The sequence below is a fragment of the Ranitomeya imitator genome, chromosome 5 (assembly GCF_032444005.1).
Source record: "Ranitomeya imitator isolate aRanImi1 chromosome 5, aRanImi1.pri, whole genome shotgun sequence".
NCBI classification, from domain to species: domain Eukaryota; kingdom Metazoa; phylum Chordata; class Amphibia; order Anura; family Dendrobatidae; genus Ranitomeya; species Ranitomeya imitator.
In genome coordinates this window covers 103,947,968-103,962,911 of record NC_091286.1, presented here as the reverse complement: position 1 = coordinate 103,962,911, position 14,944 = coordinate 103,947,968, and the positions used below count along the sequence as shown (strand labels likewise).

The window sequence follows — 14,944 nt, the reverse complement described above, 5'->3', positions numbered from 1 at the left end:
CCACTGTTTCCTGTCTAGCATTAAGTATGTAGGGTCATTTGTTTGAGGCCTTCAATTTCCCTTGTTCATCCTTAGGCGTGTTTCATCGGTGTGGCTCCATCTTGGTCCCTTTCCTTCTTCTCTTCTTTGGATGCTTGCTTCTGGAATGTTAGGACATCTTTTTCCAAGGATAGCCCTTTTTCCTCCATTTCTGGATCCATATTAGAGTACAGATGAGATGTTTCTGTGTCAAGTAGTATCATTGCTGCTTCTTTTGCTGTTGCTTCAGTTAGTCTGCTGCCCACTGCTTCCCTTGAGGTGTCTCCAGTGTGTGTGCGTCTTCACCTTTTACCACCGCAACTCTTCCAGGCATCAACGAGGACTCCATTCGTTCTTGTATGGCTTTGGCTGTCTCTGACCGGCGTTCCATTAGCCATGATGAAGTCTCTTTCCCTCCAGATTGGTCATGGCTGTGTGTTGAATGGACCTGTTGCATGCTTCTATCAAGGCCCGCAGTCCTGCCTTTGGGTGGAGGCAGCGGTTTTGCTGGCAGCAGGTATCTTCTGTAACTACTGCTGTACCAGTGTGCGAACGGCCTTCTTGGTCTGCATACCTTGGTCAAACCACAAAGAGCGTCAGGTCTTCCAGAGGTGGTCTTGTCTCATGACAGCGAGACAATTGTGTTGAGCCATTTCAGAGTCGACTACCTCTTCCACTGATGTGTCAGAGATGTGATCTTCACCCTCTCCCCCCTTGGTAGAGGTAGGAGAGAAGCTGGATTATGAACAGCACATCTGGAGACAGTGACGTTGAGCAGAATAGGGCATTGCAGACGTAGCAGGTGCTATGGCAGACAGGTGCTATGGGCCAGGATCTTCAACTGGTGACCCATAATGATGTCAGAAGCATTGTCCAGTACAGGTGGGTTGCAACGTGGTTCTCATGCAGGTTGGGACTCCACGGGCCACTGGGTTAAGAGTAGTACCCAGGAGGGCGTTGTCTCCTTCTGTGAAGCTGTGTCAGGACTCCAGTTGCATGGCTTGCTTTTCCATGACAAAACAGGCAGAACAGTTTGTTATAATCTGGCAGTCCTATAGCAGGAGAGGATATGAGTGCAGATTAGCATGTCAAACCCATCGATGGCTTCCTTGGTTGAACTGAAGAGTGTCCTTGAGGCATGAAGGCTCCAGGGATGGCAGGAAACTAGTCCAATGAAGGACTGTAGCTGTGTTGGCTTGGCTGCCAGAGGTATGTGCTGGACAGCTCCTTTCCTGTCTTCAGTGGGATGTGTCATCTTCCAGGGCTCCAGGTATATTTCCAGTTGTTGTATAATGGTGGCAGATTACGAAATGGAAGGTGGGCATTGCAGTTTCCATGGCAGCAGGGCTCCTGACTCCAGTTCCATCTTCATAGGCTGGACTTTGAGCCTGCCAATTTCTTCCGGGCCTCGTGTCCGCAGTGAGTCTGGGATCAATGCCATCAGTTCAATGTCCACATGATCTACAGGTGTGTCCTGTAAAGAGAAGAGACTGTACACTTCTGCAGACTGCTCCTGTGAAAGTAACAGTTCGTCCTTATGAAGCAGAATGCTGGCTTGGATTTTTGGTAGTAGATCTGATCCTAGTAAAACTGACAGGGTAGGAGGATGAGACAACCAATTGAGACAGCATACTCTGCAGGTTGTAGGCCTTTGTGTAGGGGTCTGATCCTTGGAGTGTACTGTGTGTTACCATCCATCCCCACAAGAGGTATTACTGCATCCGTGAGAAAGTCTGGGTCTGGTAAGTCAATGTTCCTGATTACGCTTCTCTCGGGTATTTTTGTGGACTGTAAGGGTATACGTACTTTCATAGATTGCGGATTCAGTATGCCAATACCCTATTAGGGTCTGGAGCTTGGTAGTGGTGGGTATCACAGTTCCTTCTAATTGATTAACTTGCATTTCAAATCTGAGATCCTGAATCTTTTGATTACATCGATGGAAGAAACTATCCACAGGTTCTCCTTTCCCCTGCATGACATCCTGGAGAGTGGGGGTCTGGGCTGGCAGGCGGTTCTTAACCCAGACGTAAAGCTTACGGAGGAAATATTCTCCGGATATAGGTGACTCAAGCCATTCTACATGGAGGTTGTCAGGCTCAAGGGCTAGTCGCATCCTTGGCCAAAGGGAACATCCTGCTGCAATTTGAGTGAGCCTTTCTAAATATGTCCATGAGGCAGAGTGTGCCTTTTGTATTTGATGCATCCTTTTATAAAATGGCATGGGATGTTGCACTGGGTCTGGCAAGCTGCTTACTAGGGTGTCTGTCTCATGGTATTTCCAGGGGTCCTTGTGTGGAGTAGGTTGTGTGCGAGAGTGTAAGCTTTCAGGTTTAGAAGATGATGATGTACTCCCACCATATAGTGGTGAATGTTGTGGATTATCAGTCTGAGCTGTTGATTCCCGTCTTCCCTCTTCTGCTTGATCATGTACCTCCATGTCATCTACTCCTTCATTATTCTTTTTATAGACTGCATTAATTAATGGAGCTATAGTGGATGCTGGACAGGATGTAGCATAAGGTATTCCGTCTACATATATAGTTGGATAGAAAGTAGGGCTATTTGGGTTGGTCATCTGACAAGTCAGAACAAGTCTCACGATATTCTGCATTCTGCGTTTGACAGCTGGTACATGTCCAGTCGTCGGGAATGTATATGGGCGCTATCAATGACTGTAATGCAGATGTTGCAACTGGCACATTTTCTGTAGGCGCCTGTTTGGCATAAAATTCAGTATCCTTGTCATATTCCTCTCTCCATGCCTGTCTTCTGACTTTCTTTACCATCTTATAAAATTCTTCAGGGTCCTGTAGGATTTCATAATATCTAAGCCTAGGACCCTGCTCTCTACTCAATAACACATTCTTCCATACCTTCTTATCTAATCCTCCCCCCTTTGGGGTCGGAGGGTTCTTCTTAGCATGCATTTTCTTTCCTTGCTCCCCTATGGGTCGTGTCTGTCTTATGTGTGTTGACTGACTACTCCCACCCATTCTATCATCTGAATTTTTAGTGCGTCTGAGGGACATGTGTGTCTATCTCTTGAGACAAGTTCCTACGGGGTTTTGAACAGTTGGCTTATGTGACTGTGAAAGCTGTATGTACTCCTTATGTCAATGGAAAGAGGTCTTCAGTGATATTGTGATGTCTAGTATTTTGAACACAGTGAAGTTGGCTAACAATTACCACCAGGGTATTTAACAATTCTTTTATACCCAGAAAATGCGTAGTCTGAAAATGCCAGATAAATTGCTAGAATATCTGCTTCCATAACACTTTCACTTTAACAAAAATCATTTCAAAAACCATTTCACAGAAAAATGCAGTGACGTTAGTCAAACATTAACTAAAGAGTAACAATGGACTTTGGATCTCACACTACCAGAGATATCTGTACAAGTAAAAGCAATTACCATTCAAGGAATTCTCTAACTACATGAACACATTTAACAACTAACTTTACAATTCTAAAGTATGCAAAACAAAACTGGTTAACTAATTTTCTAATCTCACAACATATATATACAGAATGAATTCAAAACTCTAACCATATGTTGGTACGCCTTCTGCCGGCAAACCATATACCATACAAACAGACAAAAGAGCTTAAACTAGCACTGATGTCAGATACTGTGAATCCCTGACAACAAAACACTTCACAATGTATCAATCTATATGCCAGCCTGATCTGTAGAGATAAAAAGTCTATACCTGGGCAGAACACAATTTAGGTAGACAGGGAGAGAGCAATCACTCAGTCACATCAATACGGTAATTGTAATTACCCTTCCACCCTTATAGAATAAAACCTATGAACTTACGCTGCAGCCAAAACATCATCACCATAGCCAGGTGATCTCCGGTGGGCATCCGCAAGAAGTCACCAACCACTTAGAGGTTGTAAAATCACTCAGAGTAATCAAGCCGTCACTCCCTCTTGCCCACTGGGAGAGACACAGTTCAGACTTCTGCGACCATCGGTCAAGCTGAGAGCAGGACCGGAACCAGAGTGACAGTGAAATTGCTCAGTACTTCTCCCTATCTTTTTCAGGCTGGCTGAGATAGTACCACATATGCAAACCAACAAAACAGCAAAGCAGAGAGGCAAAAGCAAAAAACAGATAAGGCAGACAATTAAGGAAATCGTGACCAGGGTGGGTTTTTGGTGCTAGGACTTGTCAGAAAGGTCACTATGTCCGAGTCTGACAGCCGACTGACCTTTATCTCGGCACGGAAACACTGGAGGGTTATAGGTAAGATGAATAATTTTCTTACCTAGTAGGAGGTGCACTTCTCCACCCTCGAGTGGTCCGGTCCAAGATTAGAGGTCTTCTTCGTGGCTGGTCAGGTTCGAACTCTCGTCCTAGCCCCACGTTTCGGACGCCAAATGTTAGGGCACACGGGATGCGTGTGTTCTCATCTTAGTTGTCTGCTGCCAAATTGGATGTGAGGTATTACGGCCGGAGAAATCAGGACACAAATGCAAGCAATTGTCTCTCAAAGACTTCTGGATCTTTATTCGTGGGACCGCTCTTTTTATGGAAAAATTGGGCAGTCTCAGCACATTACATCATGGGTTTTTCCAACTTAACACTTATCAGAAAACTCTTTTGATCTTAATGTTCTATGTTTTTATCTTTATTATTCTAATGATTATTGCTTTTAGTCTATGTCTGTACCGCTATCGCCCTAATGGCGCCTTTGGGTCAAGCTGACATCTGTCTATGCACGCATTCTACTTATCTTTGGTTTATTGGGGATCAATTCACCTTCGTGCAGATACATTTACTCTCGATAAGACTAGGGGATTTACACGGATCTTGGTACATCCTGGTACAGAGAAATCAACAGAATTTAGTCTTGTGACAGTGAATCAGAGAACCTTAAAGCTACACAAGTCTAATGTTAAGCAAAGCGTCCATATTGGTTTGATTTAAGTATATCTTCATATGCCATACATTCTCCCCTTAACACTATAATAGGGCTGTGGTGAACCATCAATCATACTCTATTGGGGCTATGGAGAACCATCATCATGTGAGGAGGGACCATCAAACTACATGTAGGTCTGTTATGGGACCATTATACTGTTTTGGGGTTGGAGCTGTTGGGGACCATCATACTGTACATGGGCGAAGGGAGACCAGCATACTGTGTGGGGGCTTTGGACACCATTAAGCTGTGATTGGACTATAATACTGAAAGGGGGGTCAGTGGTGATCATCATACTTGTATGGGGGCTATGGTGACCATCATACTCTGTGAAGGGGATGTGGTGACCATTATACTGTGTGTCAGACAGTGGTGACCATCATACTATGTGGGGGGCTGTGGGGACCATCATACCATGTGAGTGGTGGTTGGTACAATCATACTGTGAGGGGGCAGGGGCTGGGTGACCATCATACTGTGTGTCGTTTGTGGGAACATCATGCTGTGTAGTTGGAGGAATGAGGGAACATCATTCTACTGTATATGTGGGCATTTTTTGAGGCAGCACACTCCATGGAAGGGGTATCATAATGGGTGAGAATACTAAGGAGCTTCAGTAGGAGCCAAATAATTTTGTAAATCTAGTACCGTAATACATATCTGTCTCCATGTCTTAAAAAGTTGAGAGGTATGTCCTTCTTTTACTGTGCCTACGTGTTGCGATAGGACATTTGCTTTTGAGCCCCATGATTTCAATGTACATCCCTGCATTATAACAATAAAGAGGCATTTATGGGGAATCATTATGGTCATAGCCTCGGAGCTACAATTATTATTATTATAAGAAATCACAGGGGTGATTGTTTATTGTAAGGTTCTGGATCGTTATTATTATAAAGGGTCAATGGGAATTATTACTATAAGGAGGCACAGAGGGATGCTATTCCTATATGATGCTGTATAACCGAAAGAAGGCGCAGTGGAACACTATTACTAAGGGCTCATATTTACCTGTGAGAAACTCGGATGAGTCTCGCACGTCAATACCCGGCACTGCACCCGGCACTCAGGAGCGGAGCATTGATGTGTGAGACTAATCTGAGTTCCTCGCAGGTGAGTATGAGCCCTAAGAGGAAGTACAGAGGGAACATTTCTATTTAGGGGCACAGAGCAGAGGTGTATCTAGGTTTTCTGGCACGCAAGGCAAGAAATCAGTTTGGTGCCCACCCAGGCACATATGCGATTTGCACACTAAGGGCTCATACTCACCTGCGTGAAATGCGGCCAAGTCACGCATGTTAAAACCCGGCTCTGCCGCCGGCACTCCAGAGCGGAGCGTGCGTCCGCACAGCAATACATGGAGCTGCACGCTCCGCTCCAAAGTGCCGGTGGCAGAGCCGGGTGTTACTGCAGCTCCCCAGGGTCCTGGTCGTCGCAGTGGTATTGCTTTTCTCTCAGGGAGAGTGATGCTACATTTGGAGGCAAGGAAGGATAACTGCATCCAGGTATCACAAACATGCAACACATTCACACTCCAGGCCACCAGGGGAAGGTTCTGCTCCTATTTATTAGGTCACTCCCTATATATATATATATATATATATATATATATAAATATAACTGGTAGTCTGTAGGGAGAGTTAGTTAGTTCCAGACAGAAGTCAGTTCCTGACAGAGCTCCAGGCAGGAATTCTGTTAGTGAGTTCCAGACCAGAGTCTGAGGAGGACAGAAGGTCAACGGAGCTGTGCATGCTCTCAGAGCTACAGCTCCCAGAAAGAGACATAGAAAGGCAGAATTGTATTGCAGCGAGCGTGAAGGAAAGCAAAGCAAAGGAGAGGATAACAGAAGGGGACCAGCCCCGCTCAGGCTGCCTCCTTCTGAGGCGCAAAATCCCGGTAGCCGGAACACTGAGGGAGTAAGGACCTCAACGCCTTATTTCAGAGACCGGCAGGACAGATAATTGCAGGTTACCTGTCCGCACCTACACCAAGGAAACACGGTGACACCTACAGAGCCGGGTTATCTAAGAGACCCTATAAACAGGCTCAAGTCACCAGTCATACGGGTGTTGTCCTATCCTATATGGGGGACAGAGAGAACGGAACACCACATCTGTGAGACCCTTATGTGAAGCCATAGGCAGTAAGGGACTACACCACCGCAGCACAAGGGAAAGCTACTGATTTCCACCTGGACAAGGGGACTCTGGACTTGCCTCCAAACCGGCCGGACTCTGCCTGCCCTGTGATCTGGTGCTTTGGACTGTGGATGCTGAAGTCTTCAGTAAAGGTAAAGAGACTGCAACTTTGTGTCCTCGTTCTTCTCCGCGCCTCTCACCATGCCACCATCTACACACAGGGAAGCCCTGGGGACATACTTCACCTGTGGGAAGGTATACCATCTAGCTGCCATAACATCACCCCAGTGGACCCCTTAAATCAGCGTCGGTCACCCTGACCGAATACCACTACCACAGGTGGCATCACGAATATAAACTCTATCCCTTTAAAGACCTTTCCCTTTAATACGGATGTCCCAGGGCCACGGAGCAGGTCAGCCACCGTGACATCCCCCTGTGAACTGCAGGACCCGGTACCGAGTACCCCACGGCCCCTGGGGGCGCCCCCCATTACCATGAGAGACTTGGCCGTATTTCACGCAAGTGAGTATGAGCCCTTAGTTACGTGCCACTTTTTGCATGAGAAAAGTGGCTATGTGATGACTGCTGGAACCTGCAAGCAGTGCTGAATCTTAGCAGTGAGCATATTACACTCTGTTAGGATTGGCAACAGGGCTTCATTTTAAAATTAGAGGGTGCGTCTAGGTTGGAGATGAAAGTCTTCAGTCACTATAGGTGGCTGCAGGCTTCTGAATTCTCACAGGGCATGTGCTGCGCACTTTTAGGATTCTCACTTGCACAAGTATGAGATTTGTATACTTCTGACCACATTCCATCTAGACGTGTCTGGCCTCGCTCAATTCATTGTCATTGAGTGAGGTCAAGCATGCCTAGTCAGCACTTAACAGCATGTATGCTAATCGCCGACACCAGAAAATCCTGACAGTGTGTAAAGCACACTGCGAAAAATCAGAAGTTTGAAAAAAACTTGGACAACCCATTTAATGCTTCTAATAAATAAAAATTTGACAATTAGTCAGTAACACAAAAAAATTATATCTAGGTACCTGATAGATAATGTCTCTGGAGTTGTTCGCCTTCTTTTCTTCATCTTGTCCAGACCCCATGCTGAGTTTTCTCATCCACAGCCTGTCTATGCAGACTTCCATCTTCTCCGGTCTTGTGCAGCACATCTCAACACGATGCCCTCAAAGTTAGCAGTGTTGTTATAATGCTCCTGAATATATATATCTGCCCTATACTGAGCCCTTGAATAAATAATTGCCCCTCACTATATTCCTTGCACAAAATATGATCCCCACACTGTCCCTCTTATGGCACATGCTCTCCACACTGACCCCTCCTTTCCATACTACCCCCTATAGGGCCCAGTCTCTATACTATGCTCCTTCACCACAGTCCCCCTCCTTGGTATGCTGTGCCTTAACACTGTTCCCCTTGCTACCCCCATCACTACTAAGTCTCTATTCTGTGCCCACTCACACTTTTCTTCCCCCATAGTGCCTCCTCACACTATTCCCCTAAATAGTCTCCTCATATGTTTCCCCCTCCCTCCTCATACATTTACCTTCTCATGTTCTACACTGCCTTTGTCACGGGGCAGTAATGGGAAAACAGGAGATGAGGAATCTCAGCCCCTGAACTGCCCCTCAGGCTAGGGGGAGCCCTGTCTTTCCTTAACTTGGAGTACCCTTGAAGGTGGTGAGGCCCAAGTCACCGACCTGTCCTTATCTCCTGTTAAACCCTGAGATAAACCCCCAACCCCCACCCCAGGAGGTAAAAAAGTAAACAGCACCACAAAGCAAATAAACAGGATGACACAATAAGAGAGTAAGGGGGACACAATACCAAAAGGTGAATGCACAAACTACAAAGGGACAAAGTAACAAAAAATCAGCACTTAGCTTGTGCACACCGCTGCTAACCTCCATACCACAGATAGTACAGCAACAGAGCTCCAAACATCAGACTTGGCTGACACCAGGGAGCTGCTCCTATTAGGTTGGTCTCCAGAAAGTACCTGTATTACCAACAGTCAGCTGATGCATCAGGTGACCTTTTAAAGGATGTGAGCATGGTCACCAGCAACATCAGCTGACCCAGAAACACTGCAGTAACACCAGATTGACAGTGGGGAAAAAACTGCATTTAACCCCCAATGGCCTGAAAGGAAAAAAGCCTTAATGTGTGTGGAACCAGAGCTGTCACAAATCCAAAAATGGATCGTGACAGACTTGTCACACATTCCACCAACTCCCTGTACTGTGTCCACACCCATCTCATCACCCTCGCTCCACATACTGTGCCTGCATACATTTTTCTCTCACCACCCATACCCCCATACATGCCTCTCCTGTTGCCCCTTTCTCTTCATATTGTGTCTTCAAATTTCTCCTGCTTCCCATTTTGTGTCTGCATTTGTCCCTTCTTAGCTCCCCAAACTTATGTCCTAAAATCATCCCTCTGTTACACTAACTCTACCCCAGGCCCATTACACTAAATACCCTCATCAGAATAAATCTTCCCCAAGTCTGTTACACTAAATACCCCCATATCACAGTAAATCTCCCCCACACATAGTAAGTTTCCCACACACAGTAAATAAACCACTCACAGTAAATACCTCCCCCCACAAACAGTAAATACCCCCCACACACTAGACAGTAAATACCTCACTCCATTGCAGTAAATACCCACACCCACAGGAAATACCTCTCCTAGGGCAGTAAATACCCACGTGTACACAGTAAATACCTCCCACACAGTAAATACACACACAGTAATACCCCTCCACACATCATATACCACCCACACAGTAAATGCCACACACCTATCAAGGCAGTAAATACCACCCCAATCTTCGGTATCTTCAGCTCCAATAACATGGAGCACTTACCACTAATGCTCTCGGCACCAGCAAGTGCCATCTGCAGTGTGATCACATGACTTGATCACTCTGCTGACATCTCTCTGACCCCGGCGGTCGGAGCATGAATTGTACTCACGTATGAAAGACATGGGTACAATTGATCACTGGGAGCCGACATACTGCAGCTTCTATGAGTTGGCTGTCAGCTTTACAGCTCAGAGAACTGCTGACTTTCAGTCTAGAATGTCTTATATAGCAGGATTTGTGGAAATATATGTCTTATAGTAAGTTTTGATTTCCTGCAGGTAGGATAATACAAGCAATAGAGACCCAAATCTATGGAAAGGAATGAAGCAGGCATGGACCTGTGTGCTTTCAAATGACAGGGCTGAATTTAAAGTCCCAGTTCATCCGTGGCAGTGAGGTCGGATGCCTATTTAAGCCAGAAGCTTGCACCTGGAGTGAAGGTTCCAAAGAGAAATGAGCAATGAAAGAAGGGGAAAAGAAGAGGAGCTCAGGGCCAGACGCGGAATGGGGGAGGGTGCAAGAGGTGAAAGGGCAACAGTAAAACTTAGTAGTGACGTGGGTATTATTTTTTTTCCACATCCAGTTATTTATTCATTTAGCAGAAAATATCATTTTGTTGTGAATTGAATTTCCCTGGAAAATCCATATGATCTGGCACATTTGAAACTTGACAGATTCGACTATCTCTAGTTTTTAAAGGAAATCTGTCAGCACATTTGACTTATCTAAACCCTTAACATGGGCATACAGGTTGTAGACTGTTGAAATACGTAATCTCTGTTTGCCTCATATCAGATGCCTTTGTGACACCCCAGGAGTTCAGTTGCCACAAAGGCATTGCCTTCCTCATGGGGGGGGGGTTAATGTCATGCCTGGAAGCAAGGAGGGATCCCCTAATCAGGTAATACTGACATGCAACACCAACCTGACTCCAGACCAGAAGGGGAGCTCTAAACCCGATTTCAGGGGAGCTTCCCTATAAAATTCTGGCATGGGGGCGGGATTAGGCTGTTTGTTAGTTAGTGTGTGCAGGGACAGTGAGAGGAGAAGAGGCAAAGGAGAGTAGCCTGGGGTCAGGAGCTGCGACTGGGCTCACCCCAGAAGAAAGCGCTAAGAGACCGGACACTGGAGTCCGTGATGGTGTGGGAATTGCATACCCAGCCACTGAAACCAGAGGGCAGGAGATTGCAAGTCTCCTGTACCATCTAACACCAGCAAGTCAGGAGCCTGGGGCTGCCAGTGTGAAGACAGTGCCCATAAAAGTATCAGGCTGTCAGCCATACAGGTTGGGAGCACAGACAGAGGACTTGTGCAGAGCTTCAGGCAACAAGGGTCAGAATACAGTGCAGAAAGGAAGGCTTCCAATCCCACCTTAGGTGGATCCCAAGCTGTTTCCAGACTGCCCAGACCCCATCACCACCTGCTACCTGTACCGTGGACTGTACCTGCATTTCATCAGTAAAAGGTAAAGGAAACTGCTATCCCTGTGTGCTTCAATTATTTCCTGCACCCTCAGTCCTTCACCCCACTGTCAATCATCCCTCTTACCAACTGTATTGGTAGCCCTGGGGACTAAGCTCTACCTGTGGGAAGTTATACCAACTCTGCTGCAACTCCATCTGCCCCAGTGAACCCCTTTAAGCAGCGCCGGCCATCCCTGTCCGAATACCACAGGTGGCATCACGAATTATCTTTTATAGACTTTATTCTTCACTTTCATTCACCCCCTTTTACTGGACGCCCAGGGCCACGGACCGGGTCACTGCAACTGTGACCACTAGGGTTGAGCGACTTTTACTTTTATAGGATCGGGTCGGGTTTCACGAAACCCGACTTTCTCAAAAGTCAGGTCGAGTGAAATCGGCCAATCCTATAGAAAAGTCGGGGTCGGGGTCGGCCGAAACACGAAACCCAATGCAGTGCATTGGGTTTCTAATGGTTCCCAGGGTCTGAAGGAGAGGAAACTCTCCTTCAGGCCCTGGGATCCATATTTAAGTGTAAAATAAAGAATCAAAATAAAAAATATTGCTATACTTACCCTCTGACGCGCCCTGGTACTAACCGGCAGCCTTCCTTCCTTAGAATCAGCGCGTGAAGGACCTTAGATGACGTCGCGGCTTGTGATTGGTCGCGCGACCGCCCATGTGACCGCTCACGCGACCAATCACAAGCCGCGACGTCACCGAAGGTCCTTCAAGCGCTGATTCTTAGGAAGGAAGGCTGCCGGAAAGAAGCAGGGCGCGTCCGAGGGTGAGTATATACCTAATAGGAATATACTCACCCTCGGACGCGCCCTGCTTCTTTCCGGCAGCCTTCCTTCCTAAGAATCAGCGCTTGAAGGACCTTCGGTGACGTCGCGGCTTGTGATTGGTCGCGTGAGCGGTCACATGGGCGGTCGCGCGACCAATCACAAGCCGCGACGTCATCTAAGGTCCTTCACGCGCTGATTCTAAGGAAGGAAGGCTGCCGGTTAGTACCAGGGCGCGTCAGAGGGTAAGTATAGCAATATTTTTTATTTTAATTCTCTATTTTACACTTAAATATGGATTCCGATACCGATTTCCGATATTGCAAACATATCGGAACTCGGTATCGGAATTCCGATACCAGATTCAGAAGATTGCCGACCTCATGGCCGACCACACACAGGGGTTGGGTTTCATGAAACCCGACTTTGCCAAAAGTCGGCGACTTCTGAAAATGGCCAACCCGTTTCGCTCAACCCTAGTGACCACCCCTTTAAATACCGATGGACCCAGCCCGAGTACCCCAGGGTTCTAGTGGGCACGCCACCTTGTTGCTGAAAAATCATCTTTCATTACTTTATACAGTATAAATGACCTCATCCAGGCTCTGGGGAGGACACTGCCTGAAAGATAGGCCTGTCTGCAGAGATTATTTTACATGAAGGAGGTGTTACCAGTGTGACGTGTAATGGCCGCTCTCTGTTCTCCTGATCTCACTGCAGAGCTGTGTGTGATTATAACTGACACATCTGCAGGTTTCACTCCACTTCAGCTTCCATCTCACAGGCAGACAGGGCTGCAATACTGGTACAATACAGCAGAGCTCTAGGGCTACAAAAAATGTGTTTGCAAGAAGACAATGTTCATTTCTATGTTAGGCTACTTTCACACATCAGGTTTTCAGTGTCAGGCTAAATCCGGTGAATGTTGGAAAAACTGGATCCGGCGCAGATTGTGAAAAACTGATGCGACGGATCCTTTTTTTTTGACGGATCCGGCTAGCCTAACTAGATTACTGGATACAAAAAAAAAATTTGGAGCATGCTCACTTTAAAAACCGGATCAGGCTGCCGGATCCACCTTTTTCCGGATCCAGCACCTCCCGGCTCGCATAGGCTTCCATTCTAACAAACAGCCGGAAGCGCCAGATCCGGCGCTTCAGGCTTTTTCGCCAGAGACAAAAAACGTTGCAGTGGACGTTTTTTCAAGAAACCGGAAGAGGCAGATTTGCCGAATCCGGCGAAAACCGGACGAAACGCAATGTCATCCGGTGCAATCCGGCACTAATACAAGTCTATGGGAAAGAAACCTGAGCAAAATTCGCCTGATCCGGTTTTTTTAAATTTAGCCGGATTTAGCTTGCCGGCGAAAACCTGATGTGGGAAAGTAGCCTTAGTGACTTGTCTCATACTGATAACTCCTCATTCATGTAAAATATGCTTTGAACCAGACTTATCTTCCAGGCAACATCTTCCTCATAGCCCAGAAGAGTTCATTTACATATAAGAAAAACGTGGATTTCTTTGGAATAAGACATCGGTTTTCAGATATCATGATATCATTGTATTCATCTTCTTATGACCTACATATCCATGTAGTGTTAAAGTTGTGTTAAAAGTGCATGCCCCTTCCTGATTTCCTATTCTTTTGCATATTTCTCACACTTAAAGGGAACCTGTCAACAGGATTGTGCACAGTAACCTACAGACAGTGTCAGGTCAGCGCCGTTATACTGATTAAAATGATACCTTGGTTGATGAAATCCGTCTTGTGGCTGTTTTTTAATCTTCATTTTCAGTTTGGGGTTAATGATATGCCCGTGCTGAGGGGCCGCCTGTGGTGGGTCTTTATGTGGTGCTTTGATTAGGTGTTCATAATGCAGACTGCTGAAAGGTCACATCCCTCAGTGACCTACCCCTTAGTTTGCATAATAAATACCTGTACTTGCTGAAAAAAAAATGCTTCTGCGCTGCAGCATAATCGAATGTTTAGTGTCCTATTAATCACTGTTCTTCATGTTATTGATCAAGTACAACAAAAAAAATTAAATTTGAAAATGACGCACGCTGTGGCTAGTAGCTGTTGATGTGTATAGAGATCCGACAGCTGCTAATGCGCAGGGGGTGCTATCTTGCTGGAGAAGAAGAACATTTTCTCCTCCAAGGCGGTGCTGCCCGCGCCTGCACAGCAGCAGCTCTCGGAGATCGAGATAACTGGAAATGAGTCTTTTACAGTGCTCTGGAGGAATTTTGGCCCACTTATTTTTGCAAAATTGTTGAAATTAAGCCACATTGGGGGGTTTCTGAGCATGAACCACATTTTAAAGGTCATGCCATTGCATCTCAATCGGATTAAGGTCAGGTCTTTGACTAGGCAACTCCAACGTCTTAATTTTGTTTTCCTTAAGTCATTCAGAGGTGGACTTGCTGATGTGTTTTGAATGATTGTTCTGTTGCATAAATCTAGTGCATTTCAGCTTGAGGTTATGAACAGATGGCCGGACTTTCTCCTACAGGATTTTTTGGTAGACAGCAGAATTAATGGTTCCATTTACCACAGCAAGTCTTCCAGGTCCTGCTGCAGCTAAACTGCCCCACACCATCACACTACCACCACCATATTTTACTGTTAGTATGATTTTCCTTTTCTGAAATGCTGGGTTACGTCTACATCAGATGTAATGGGACATACACCTTACAAAAAGTTCA

At 46.1% G+C, this 14,944-nt stretch overlaps 1 long non-coding RNA gene across 1 annotated transcript in view; it reads left to right on the top strand.

The window, feature by feature from the left end:
* The first annotated feature begins 1,511 nt into the window (after positions 1 to 1,511).
* Positions 1,512 to 14,944, top strand: part of LOC138681477 (uncharacterized) — a 54,377-nt gene continuing 40,944 nt past the window's right edge. The window contains exon 1 of the long non-coding RNA XR_011321918.1: positions 1,512 to 1,760. This is a non-coding gene — a long non-coding RNA (uncharacterized lncRNA). The remainder of the gene's footprint in view (positions 1,761 to 14,944) is intronic.